This window comes from Leuresthes tenuis, unplaced genomic scaffold (assembly GCF_036924035.1).
Source record: "Leuresthes tenuis unplaced genomic scaffold, fLeuTen1.0.hap1 SCAF_14, whole genome shotgun sequence".
Classification (NCBI taxonomy): domain Eukaryota; kingdom Metazoa; phylum Chordata; class Actinopteri; order Atheriniformes; family Atherinopsidae; genus Leuresthes; species Leuresthes tenuis.
This window is the reverse complement of record NW_027325368.1, coordinates 33,070,722-33,084,302: the sequence shown is the minus strand read 5'-3', so window position 1 is coordinate 33,084,302 and position 13,581 is coordinate 33,070,722. Positions and strand designations below refer to the sequence as shown.

Genomic DNA, 13,581 nt, shown 5'->3' with positions numbered 1-13,581 from the left:
CTACTGAGAGAGCTCAAAGCCAAAGGAATCCGTTTCCAGCTAAGCTGATGGTGTTTCTTGACAGCGGCACCCAGGTTTATGTGAGAGAGGTGGAGGCGGCTAAAGACCTAAAGAAGAGAGGATTCCCTATGGAAAACGTTAAAGAGCCAGACTCTACCACAGTGAAGCAGCGGAGATTGGCAACGTGGGAAAAGGCAGGTGTCGATCGCCGCAGACAAGTAGTTGACCACAGACAGATTAGAGAGAAACTATGGTGCTTTCAGCGTGATCCACCGGGAGCATCTGTTGCTGGCGAGTGAAACGCCTGTAGGTAAACATTTCCATTCTATCGGGGTGAGTGGCTAGAGCCATGCACATCTATGAAGGTAAACCCAGTGACTGTTAATTGAAATATCATCGTGTGACCTGGGACTAACCCCCCAGCTTGGCAGTTCCACCACCACCAGCCTGTACAGTTGATACAAGGCAGGATAAATCCATGCTTTAATGTTGTTTACGCCAAATTCTGACCCTACCATCTGAATGTTGCAGCTGAAATCGAGACTCGTCAGACCAGGCAACGTTTTTCCAATCTTCTATTGTCCAATTGTAGTCTCAGTTTCCTGATCTTAGCTGCCAGTGATCTTCTGCTGCTGAAGCCCATCTTCTACAAGGTTCGACGTGTTGTGCGTTCAGAGATGGTATTCTGCTTTCCTTGGTTGTAACTAGTGGTTATTTGAGTTACTCTGTTGCCTTCCAATTATCTCGAACCAGTCTGCCCATTCTCCTCTGATCTCTCATATTAACAAGGCATTTTCGTCCAAACTGCCGCTCACTGGATATTTTCTCTTTTTTCCTCTGTAAACCCTAAAGATGGTTGTGCGTCAAAAATCACAGTAGATCAGCAGTTTCTGAAATACTCAGACCAGACATTCTGTCACCAACAACCATGCCACATTCAAAGTCACTTAAATCCCCTTTCTTCCCCATTCTAATGCTAGGTTTGAACTTTACCAAGTTGTCTTAAACGCCTCTACATGCCTAAATGCATTGAGTTGCGGCAATGTGATTGGCTGATTAGCTATTTGTGGCGCTGCCGACATTGTGTGTTTGTGCTGTTTCTGTCAATCATTACTCGTAATGTCAACTCTCTACTGGTGTACGATCACCAAACACTGCTGGATCTTTGACTTTTTACCAAAGATTTGGTGAGATTGGATTATACTGGACAAAATTTCGCCCCCTGCCGCTGAGGTAAACGCAGCGGTCAGCTGGTGAGGCTGAAGGCCTGCATGTGGTTTTTCTTGAACTTCCTGACCTGTTTGGAGCAATGCCTGGCATCTACATTCCTTGGCGGCTTGTGGACCCTATCGACTCCTTGCTGATACCTGTTGTTGACCCGGATAAGATTTTCCAGTCCCGCTCTCCCCATTCACGTCGGCCAGAGAGTTAATCTGTGTAACCTGCGACCTCTGAGTCAGGCTCCCCGGACAGCCGACGTCGCGAAGCTTCTGGTTCCTGCCAGGATTGGCCTGGTAAACGCTACCGAATAAAATTTTTGTTCTTAAGGATTTCTTCACGTCCCGAGGACTGGACTTTCTCTGTGTGACTGAGACCTGACTGAGTGTTGGTGAGTCCAATACTTTGTAGTGTGCTCTGCTCAACCGAAAAGGGGGGAGACCTAAGAACGAACGAACGAACGAACGAACGCACGCATGCAATTAAATTCAGGTGTTCCAATAACTTCCAAGGTCACGGGTGTATAAATTTAAGCACCTCAGCATGCACATTGTTTCTACAAACATTTTTGAAAGAATGGGTCACTCTGAGGAGCTGTGCCACCTGTGCAACAAGTCCAGTCGTGAAATTTCCTCACAACTAAATATTCCAGTCAGTGGTATTATAACAGTGGAAGCGATTGGGAACGACAGCTATTCAGCGACGAAGTGGTAGGCCACGTAAAATTACAGAGTGGGGTAAGCGGATGGTTAGGTGCATTGTGTGCAGAGGTCACTACAGACCTCCAAACTTCATGTGGCCTTCAGATTAGCTCAAAAACAGTGCATAGAGAGCTTCGTGGATTGGGTTTCCATGGTCGAGCAGCTGCATCTTACATCTCATACATCTCCAAGTGCAATGCAAAGTGTCAGATTTAGTGGTGTAAAGCAAGCCGCCACTGGACTCTAGAGCAGTGGAGACGCGTTCTCTGGAGTGACGAATCATGCTTCTCCTTCTGGCGATCTGATGGACAAGTCTTGGTTTGACGGTTGCCAGGAGAACGGTACTTGTCTGACTGTATTGTGCCAAGTGTAAAGTTCGGTTTGGGGTGGGGGTGGGGGGGGGTTGGTTATGGTGTGTGGTTGTTTTTCAAGAGCTGGGCTTGGCCCCTTAGTTCCAGTGAAAGGAACTCTGAATGTTTCAGCATACCAAGAGACTTTGGACACTTTCATGCTTCCAACTTTGCAGAAACATTTTGGGGATCGCTCCTTCTTGTTCCAACGTGACTGCAAGGTCCATAAAGACATGGATGAGCCAGTTTGGTTTGGAAGAACTTGACCGGCCTGTACAGAGTCCTGACCTCAACCCGATAGAACATCTTTGGGATGAATTAGAGCGGAGACTGTGAGCCAGGCCTTCTGTCCAACATCAGTGTCTGACCTCACAAATGCGCTTCTGGAAGAATGGTCAAAAATTCCCATAAACACACTCCTAAACCTTGTGGAAAGCTTGACCAGAAGAGTTGAAGCTGTTAAAGCTGCAAAGGGTGGGCCAATGTCATATTAAACCCTATGGATTAAGAATGGGATGCCACTTAAATTCATATGCATGTAAAGGCAGATGAGCGAATACTTTTAGCAATACAATCTATGGAACCAGATGAAACCAAAAGGTTGGTCAGACTGCAAGCATGTCTTCAAGACATAAAGACGAGGATGACTCAGAACTTTCTGCTTCTAAATTCAGACAAAACGGAAGTCATTGCCTTTGGACCTGAGCGCTTCAGGGAAAAACTATCTAGCTTTATAGTTACTCTAGATGGCATTTCCTTGGCTTCAAGCAGTACAATAACAACAACAGAATTTATCATTTGACGCACATAAACAAAATAGGTGTCTAGGACTGCCTTCTTTCAACTTTATAATATTGCCAAAATTAGGAACATCCTGTCTCAGAGTGATGCAGAAAAAACTGCTCCATGCATTTGTCATATGTCACACCTTTCCTTAATTCTCTCCACAGTTGCCTCATGCATGCTCAGGATGGGGGAATGGGCTGCAGAGAGCAATCTGTTGGTTTCCTGAGCTAGAAAATTGTTTTTGAATTGGCTTTGTATGTATGAAATGGACTGTTTATGAATTTAATCAATTGGATTGATCGGATTATGATTGATTACAATGAATTGGACTCTAATTGGCTTGAATTGGATCGTATCATTGAAGTGCCATGAAATTAAACTGAACTGAAATTTAATTGAGTTGAATAAATTAAAGGCTTAAAATAAACCATGTGATCGGTATCAGCGATCAGCCTTTCCTATTTGAAACTGTGAATAGCTCCAAAATCTATTCTAAAGAAACAGACAAATAGTCACCTGAACTCATCAAAATTTACTTTTATCTACTCACACTAAAATACCTACAAACAGACTCTTCAAAGCATTGGGTGTATTTTACTCTTGAAAACTATACGTCAGCTGTAGAATAACTGTTCAATAAAGGTTCATGACCATTTCTTACTCATAATTTTTACATGAAGGGCAGAGAATAAGAAAAATAAGACTGAGGAGGAAGAAGAAATGTCGAAGATAGTAAATGAGTAAATGAGCTCAATTCATGGAAGACCTCTAATTCTTGTTAATTGTCATTAACAAGAATATCATAACCACTGAGCCCCAGTAAGGCACGGTGACGTGAACTAAGAACACCAGCAGAATGACCCAATTTTTAGGGTTTTCTTAGTGTTTATTCAATTTCTGCGAAGGCCACATGAAAAGATCCGACATGATAATGTATCTGTAGTTCAACTGAATCAAATATCTCGCTCAAACTGATCACATCACATAAGTTTCAAGAGTCTAACTTTTATCATGCATCAAAAAGTTCTTCTTGTTTGGACTCAGGAACTTACTATTTTGGGTACACTGTGTGCACAGAAATACGGTGTCACACTTAAAGACCCTAAATGCCATGTCTGGGGAATATTTAAACAACATTTTGATTAATTTAAGTATCCAAATGACTCAGTATTGAAGCACTTCACTCGTGATTAGACCCATAAATCCTGGAACTTAACATCCCTAGGCTAGTTAACAGATCTTACTTATTATCAGTGAGGCTCCTGAAACAAATATAAATGTCCACCAGGTTGATGAGTCAGAAAAACCACTCATATTCTTCACTGATACTAATAAATGAAAAATAAAACAAATGCATGTTTTTAAAATAGAATTTTAATCATTCTAGGGGGGGGGGTTAAATAATAAACAATTTGATGCATTGAGATGCATGGAAGATGTAGATTTACTATGTTAAGGTAATGTTGACAGACACAAGATGGCAATGTAAAAAAAAATCTGACCAACACTTTCAGCAAATTAAAAAACCTTGACTTCTATGTAGTTTGATTCATTTTTTTTTTTAAAACAATGAAAAATGAGAAACCAGATTACACGTTTCCACTTGTTCCCAACCAGAGTACCCTCATGAAAGCAATGTCAAAACTTCATCCCAACTCATAAAAGGCAAAGCAAATTACAAACACTTATAACAACTTTTACTGTCAAAAATGTACATTTAGATTTAGTCTTAGAACCCAGGCATTTGCACTCTGGTATGCACTTTCAAGACAACTTAAAACAAACCATCTTGAAGATACTTCACTGACGGTAATTCCAACACTCTAGGAGAGGAAAAAAAACAACTAAGTCCTAGAATCATTGAAGAAAGCACAGAGAAAAACTGCCACAGAATCTTACGTCACCATAACTACGTACTTTATCACAGATGATTGCCAAGTAGCTTGTTATGTGCTCCAAACAGGAGCAGTAAATGAGTGATTATTTTTGCTAAATGTACATAACAGGATGGTGTTGGTTGAAAATCTGTTCATTTTTCATCTATGATTTAGAATATGCTGATGTGTGTATTAAGTCATTACAAATATGCTGCCACAGTCTAATTTTTCTTGATGGCTCTTTGTTAGTGCTGTGAAATATATTGGCAATGTAACGTTCCAGTTCTTTTAATGTATTTTACTGACAAAAGATACTGAAAGTAGTTTTAACATGAATTGTTACAAACACTTCTCTAAAAATGAACCAAGTAGTCAGAGTGAGGAAAAAATAAGTCCTGTATATAAAAAGATGTGATACATCAATAATTGTTTTATAATGGCATCCATGAAACAGTTGTTACTCCAATAATGTCCATACTCATCTTTTAAAATGGCAAAAAGCTACCTTAATTGAGAGTGAAAGCTTCAGCAAAATTTTGATTTTTTTTCAAATCTTCCCAACACAAGCAACTTTTTCTTATGCTAACCTTCAAACTTTCCATTAAATGGAATCGCAACAACTGATACCTATCTGCACAGACAACTATGTGTTAAAACAACTTCAACAGTGAAGCAACATCAATGCTTTGCCAGAGAACTTCAACTTATTTTGAATAAGGGAACTAGGCTCATTTAATTAAAGGAATTAAATAGTCAATACTTGCAAATGCAGACTTGCTAAAATCAGATGCCACAATAAAATGAAAAAAAAAACATTCCCCATCTAAAGATAGATCTAAGCCTTTATTTATACCCTCAAAAGCAGGTCAGGCACCGTTTTTCTACCCTCCCAATGAGGACTCTGTCAGCATATGTAACTCACAGGGAAGGAAAATAAATAACTAACTGGAAATTGATGGTGCTCTATGGCCAATATAAGAGAAAGACTTAGGTCAGTGTAAAGAAAAAGGAACATCACTCCCACACACTATGCCCTAAGCTAAAAGTTTGCAAATATTTATATGAATATGAACTGAAAGACTGAGGCCTTTAAACCAAAACAGGTTTGAGCTTAGTTTAAAAAAAATAAAAAATCTACGTACTGGCTTGCTGCACCAAAAAAGGGTACTGGTAAATCTCAATATGATGATGATGATTTTGCCTGCACTTTATATTTATATATTAAAAAAAAAGTCTGGGGTAATGAATCGTGGCTCAAAATTGATATGCTTTGAGAACGTGCTTTAAAACTATTCAGCTAATTAGAGAACAAGTTTTAAAAAACCTTTGTGTCTAAACTAATTTCTCTCTCATAACAAGTAGTATGCTAAACACTTGTATGACAATCTTCAATGTTTTGTGTCATGACCCCCTCCTGTCTGACAAGATAAATAGTGAAAGTTTAGAGGTTTTACATGACTGCTAGTGTGCATGAAACCCTACAGTCACCAGTATCCACTACAAAGTCCACCATAGGCTACTAGCCTGACCCCAATTACTAAGCATGGGGAAAACAGATTTAACAGTTTCACCACAAGAGGTGAATCTTGTGCCGACAAACACTTTCTTATATAAATATTTTTAGACATAACAAATCAAAAATTGAAATCTGCCTCTCTTGGCACACAACACCCTTAAAGAGTCACATATATTGTGTGAAGTATGAATATTTTGTTTTGTGCCATTAAAAAAACGTTTTCTTTAAAAGTGCTGTACCATCAGTTACAATGCTAGGAAGACAATGGTCGTCTAAGCTTGTTTTTTTAATTCATGAAAGTATATCACAAAGCCAAAAAAAAAAGCAAATTACTACTAAAAACTGGTATCTAATTATGAACTTATTTCCAATGATATCAATGATTACAGCCCCATCTACACCTCCCTCTTTTGACTTAACGCACCACGACAGGCATAAGTAATTTTTTTAATATACGATAATCCAAGATGTCGAAGAGAAATTGCGGACAATTTTGCAGTAATTGTACACACAAGCATATTAGAACGAAAGGAAATACGAGGAAAGTGATGCAAGGGAATAGATGTCTAGAGTGCGGAAGAGGCAGCACATGATGCAGAAATTATAATGTTGAAATCATTTGGTTTTCTTTACAACACAGAAGAACAGATAAGCTCCTTGTGTTGATATGAGTACTGCATGTATTTGTATGAATCCACAACAGCTGTCACGGAGCAAAAAAGCAGCATACAGGTCAGCAGAAAGAATAAACCGTCACTGGCAAATATACGTTTACTCACAAAGCAAACGCAAATGCTCCGAAATATTTGCTGACATGTATAAACATTGTCTCACCAACTGATGTTTCTGAGATTTTACTAGGGGGCTGGGTGGATAACATCCACAAGAAGTCTGCCGCAAATGCAGCGAAAATTTCTGTTCTCACATGCCACCACTTCAGAAGTTTTCAGGACTCCGGGGCATGTGAATGTGAAACACAGCTCCTGTCCACAGTAGCCGCTGAACACTGCTGAGTTCACACTTGATAGATGTCTGCTGTCAACAGCAAACAACAAAAAATTGTTATTACTATTCCTAGAGCTTAGTTCTGCAACCACCAGGTGTGTGAATGTGTGTGATAGATTAAAAAAAAGCACCGTGTGGCCTCCGACACTGTATGATGTGCTTTATGTATGTCCATACATCCATTTTCTACACTCTTGACAGGTCGCCAATCCATCACAGGGCCACACAGAGACAAACGGAACAAACTGCCTCTTACGGTTCATTTAGAGACACCAATTAACCTAAAAGGCTAAAAAAGGGAGGAACCGGGAGTACCCGGCGTGAACTCACACATACATTGGGAGCGGTGAGGACCATCAAGGAACCCCCTTGATGTGAGGCGATCCGCTAACCACCACACACCACCGTAAGGCCTATATGGGTGAATGTGGCATGTGAAATAAAAGTTGTTTGAATGGTCAGCTACACCAGTGCAACACTGAAATAAATCCAGGGTTTGTCTAAGCTGTAATTTTTCTTTCCCTGCCAGGAGGGAGCGAGAATGTGACATTTCATAGTCTATTTCATAGTTCTATATAACAATAATAATGAGGTCAATTAAAACTGTGCAGGTATTCTATCTGTCTGATCAGTAAACAGCTTGTCACTGTGTGTGCTGCATAGCTCCTTTTTTTTTTTGTTGGTGTTCAAAATAAAAAAAAAGTTACTCTGGTGCCCTGTTTACTATAAACAATATGCATCCTAATGTGTCTTTTCCCCTTCATTGTATGAAAAAAATAGTATTGACTCATTACCTGGGTATCTATCTAGTTTTAATTCCAGTATCATGACAAACCTAGAGGTCTGAGCTGCCATTTGTGAACTCTAAGCACATCTTCATATCCAAGTTGACACTTAACAACTTAAACACACACCTTACTCATATAAGCTCTCTGTCCTAACAATGAGAGATGCTTTAAAAACAATAGGATGTGCCTCACCTCTGCCATTATGATACTCTCACTCTACACTGGCACAACTTTTCAATAAATCTTATATAATATTTAAAATGTTTACATTTCCTCTGTTCTTTTTGTATTATCTGTGTGTGGTATCTTAAAAGAATTGTTTAGATGTAATATTTCTATATCAATGGCACCGATCTAATGATTGCGAGCAGCACACCAGGGAACAAAAGACTATTTGAGGATAGACTAGATTAGGATTTTAGGGGGAATAGAGTTAATCAAAATGTATCATCGTGGCGTTAGCTCACCACCGACACTTCAATGATCATCTTGGCAGCGTCGCTTCCTATACATTTATTAATATGATGTAAACGTACAAGTGAATATCAAAAAGTCAGTCAAGAAAATGTAAATAGCTTTGGTCATGAGCTTTGGTCATTTTCAAGCTGACTGTATTTTAAAAATTGGAAAAGAAAGAGCTTTTAGGGTGAGGATCAAAGGTGCTCGAGTTTGCTTTTAGCTCTTACGTTAGCCGACACGACTGCTGCAGATTTAAACATTAGGAGAGCACTTACTGTTGAATGTGTTAACTGGGTATGTTATCCTTACAGGACATTTGCTGGTTGCCTAGAAAGCTAAATCTATATTTATTATGTTACTGTACGCCGAACTAGCAATAAAGCTAACGCGCAAGAAGTTACGTTCAGGCCAAAGTAAGTAGTTTGTGTTTGGCCTCAGTGTAGCCGGAAAATGAAATGTTAGCTTCATTGAAATGTTTAACTTGGTAACTGAGAAAATGCAACAGTAAACATTAAGCACAGGACTACCAGATAATGTAATGGGAATGTGAGCAGACGGTGGTAAATAGTTCAGAATCCAATCAGCTCGCGTTTACTGGGCTCCACAGCAGTAGTCAGGCATAGCCTGATAGAAGCTAAAATGTCAGCCAGCTAACTAGCCAGTGTTGGTTATCGCTGAATTTCAGCTTATACACACTGTCATTCAAAACGTTGCAAACAAATGCTAACAACACAATTGTGCAAAGTTTAAAGTAGGGTTTACGTACCTGGATTGATATTCTTAACTATTTCACTATTTCGCAAGCTTGGAATACATTGTTCTCGTTTTCCTGCTCATCTCTTTTCTGTGTATGTTTGGCTAACCAGCTGAAGCGCCTCGGCAGTGACCTTAACGCAATTTGCGTAGATGCAAATTTGCTGTGCGCATAAAAAATAAAAGAATGAATCGAGCGTAGATTGCTTTGAAGAATACCAACATAAAACCTGCGCGTTTGTGGAGATTATGTGTGAAAGTAGGGCATGAACATTTTGATTTGTGGGGGGAAAAAAGTTCATTGCACGTTCACCACACCTTCCTAAGATTATTTAGGAGGCCTAATTTATTTATTTACAGAGCTCAAAGCTCTTCCACGGCACATTTGTTTCATATTTTTTTTCTTTTTAACTTCTGTTTGTTTTGATATAGTTTTAGTTTTGACTGGATTTTTGGCATATATTTACATAATTATTAGAAGACATTATATTTTTTTATTTTATTTAATTCAAGTTTAAACTTCTTCAGCTAACTTGTTACCTCATGATTCTCTGCCAGGCCAGTTCAGTGGCATCCATCTTTCCACAGAGACTTTTTAATTACAATTTGGTCTGACACAAAGTGAGAAAAATACCTCATACCATTGTGAATATGGACCACCTCAGAGCCCCTTTCAAGTCTAAGCCAGCAGGGAGTGATTTAGTCATTTTGGGGTCCATGGCAAACACAGCCATGCGGCTCTCTTCTTCTCTTATTTTTAACCATTATTTATCAAGGACTATTTGTAGCTTTTTCTTTTTTTAAGTGCACGTTATCTAAAAGAAAACAGAGGTTTTACTGCTCAGTTCCAAAGTGAAAAAAAAATCACATAAAAATGCAACAACACAGTGTGGATGTGGAACTTTCCTTCACAAGATCAACTGGTTATTTCTTTTAGCTGTGGATACTTGTAGTTTCTATGACAGTTTATGCCAGGTATCCATGAAAGACAGCAAGCTCAAATCGTGGCAGTGGAAACTAGCAATGGCACTTCCGGTGTCAGCCTGAGCTGCCACAGCTTTGCAGAAGTAGCTGCCACAGGGTGCCACGGGCTGCTAGAGGCTACCACAGGGTACCAGAGCAGCTGCAAACCTGCCACAGCCTTGCCACGGCTGTCACCACTGTTTGTGGAAGCCAATGCTGATTATCCGCTAATGAGTTGTCATCATCCAAGTATAGCTATTAGCTATAGCCTGTTACAACCTGTTACTCATTCAGTAAAGTCATTACTTTCAGATGATGATATAGTTATACTTGGTTGTTTTTTAATAAACATTTTAGACCCATGACACAAACTTTCTTAACTATCTTTAAATTTCTTATGATGGAAATCATGTCTTAAATGGCATTTTGCCCCCCGCCCAAACCTCTTTTTCTTTTCTTTTGGTTACTGTTGTATGCCTATTGTCTTTGTATGTGTATAAGTACATTGTTCTTCTGGGGGACTTCAATGCCCATCTTGGCAATGCTGGAGTGACATGAAGAGGCGTGATTAAGAGGAATGGTGTCCCTGATCTGAATCCGAGTGGTGTCTTGTTTTTGGACTTCTATACTAAAAGGACCCAGTACCAGGCCACCTTAGGCCAAAGGTCATGTGGTGGAAATCTTAGAAAGGCACAGATTCAATTATGTTTTGATGAGATAAGATGCTTTTAATAATATCTTGCAAGAGGGAACACAGTGCGAATTAAAGAGCTGATCTGACCACTGAGGCAAAAACAATTCAGTTATAATACAAATTGTTGTGTCATTGACCCAGCTCCAAGTACAATCTTCAATTCTATCCTCCTTAAAATGCAGCTTTATCATATAATGAGCACACAATGCCCTCAGGAGGAAAGAGAAAAACAGGATATGTTGGTATCTTGCAGGAGGTCATCTGCAGGTTATACACAGTAACACTCAATTCATATATGAATTGATTTCCCAGTACAGTTGATAATCAACAATGTAGTCATGTCTTTAGACCTGCGGCCATATGTCTTGGACACTCAGGTGAAGAGGGGGGCAGAGCTGTCAACTGATCACCATCTGAGGCCTCATGTACAAAGGTTGTGTATGCACAAAGAAGTGGCGTACGCTCTTTTTCACGTCAACGGTCAGATGTATCAAGAGTGAAATGACCGTGGAAATGTGTGGTACCTCATGCCAAATTCATGGCTGGCGTACACACTTTTCTACAGCTGTTGATTCTGTGGCGACACTTAGAGGTGATGTTGGGAAACTGTTATAATAAATAAAAATGAAAACAATTAGTTCTCAGGCTGTGATGTGCACATTTCAGACACATGAACAATCAATACTGATAAACAATTAACACACCCATGTGTCTGCAATTACACAAGTGGATATAAAAGCATGCGCAAAGTGGTGCAATGCATACCAATAAAAAACAATGGCCGCTTTAGCAGTATTAGAGGACTTGGCAAATGCTGCAATTTGAAGAGAACGTGTGTTCAGAGACAGAGAGGATTTGCTGGCACATGATGGCGACTGGCTCATCAACCGCTTTAGGTTCCCGAGGGTAATCCTCCTGGAACTGGGCGCAGAGCTGCGGCCGGCAATGGAGCGCAATACAGAGGCCAACCAATTGGGACTGTGCCAGTCGACCCTGAGCCGAGCCATGCCAGCCGAGTGGGACGGAATTATCCGCATCTCAGCCTGGTATATCAAATTCCCAGTTGAACAGGCCAACATTAAGGCGCTGTTTACAGCGAGAGCCGGTTTTCCTAATGTAATCGGAGCTATCGACTGCACACACATTGATATAAAAGCACCATCACATGATGAATTTGTATATGTCAATGTGGCACACTGGAACAGTAATTTCATATTTGTTAATGTTAGAATTTCAGTGTCCAGTGGAAGTAATTTGCTTTATATGTGTTACAGTTAATTCATACTATTATAATTATTTCAAGGTGAAAATATTATTTACCTGAATTTCTGCATATTTTGAAAATTGGAAATGTTTGTACTTATGCTTTAGAAAAAGTACTGTTGCTTTAAGAGGACGAGTGAAGTACGTCGTTTCATATACAGGCTAAAACTTCATCCCTGCTACTCTGGACAGACATCAGTTCGCCTACAGGGAGAACTGATTGTTGGAGGACGCAGTCTCACTGGCACTACACACAGCCCTGACTCACCTGGAGCATCCCAACACCTATGTCAGGATGTTATTTGTGGACTTCAGTTCAGCTTTCAATACTGTGATTCCTGACGAGCTGAGGCTGAAACTTCACAACCTGGGACTGTCTGGCCCCTGGCTTCTGGATCAAAGATTTTCTCACCAACAGGCCTCAAGTGTTGAGAATTGGGAACTGCACATCAGCCACACTGACCCTGAGCACAGGCACACTGCAGAGATGTGTGCTCTGCTACTCACTCAACAACAGAGGTGTCAAAAGTATTCACATTCATTACCCAAGTAGAAGTATAGATGCTAGAGTTTAAAAATACTTAAAAATACTGTAAAAGTTGAAGTGTCAACTCAAGCTTTTTACTCAAATGGAAGTATAAAAGTACTGGCTTCAAAACTACTTAAAGTATAAAAGTAAAGGTAATGTAAAGAAAAAAAAGCCATCAAATGTTATAGGCCCTGCACCACAGGGGCCTATAGCGCACTACACGATGACCCCCCAAAACCATAATTTTTCTAAAGGCCATAATGACTATAATGTTATATTAAAATGTCAATGTTGAAAAATTTGGGATGCACTGGGCTACCTATTTCAGCCTCATATATGCCCAATGAAAATGAATGCATTTTAGTATTAAATATATTAAAGAACCATATTCGTGTGCTACTGAACATGTGTTTCATGGAGCGAAAGATATGATGACTAGTTATATGCCTATAAGTATTGTAATGATGCAAAAAGTCAAACTTCAGAGGTATATTTTCAATAAGCTTTATTGGAATGTAAATTAACATCCAAGCTTAGCTGCAGGTGATTAATTAAAAAAATCAAACATTTGTGTTTGTGTGTGTGTGTGTGTGTGTGTGTGTGTGAATGTGAATGTGAATGAGTGTGTGTGTGTGTGAGGATGTACATCAGTTAAGCACACTACCTGCAACAAAGAGTT

At 39.6% G+C, this 13,581-nt stretch overlaps 1 protein-coding gene across 5 annotated transcripts in view; it reads right to left on the bottom strand.

Annotated features, from left to right (window-relative positions):
* LOC140268581 (casein kinase I-like) overlaps positions 1 to 9,592 on the bottom strand; it is a 181,200-nt gene extending 171,608 nt beyond the window's left edge. For all 5 annotated transcript variants that reach the window (XR_011907545.1, XM_072363507.1, XM_072363509.1 and 2 more), the window contains exon 1: positions 9,467 to 9,592. The gene's annotated coding sequence lies outside the window, so the exon portion shown is untranslated. The remainder of the gene's footprint in view (positions 1 to 9,466) is intronic.
* Positions 9,593 to 13,581: the final 3,989 nt, after the last annotated feature.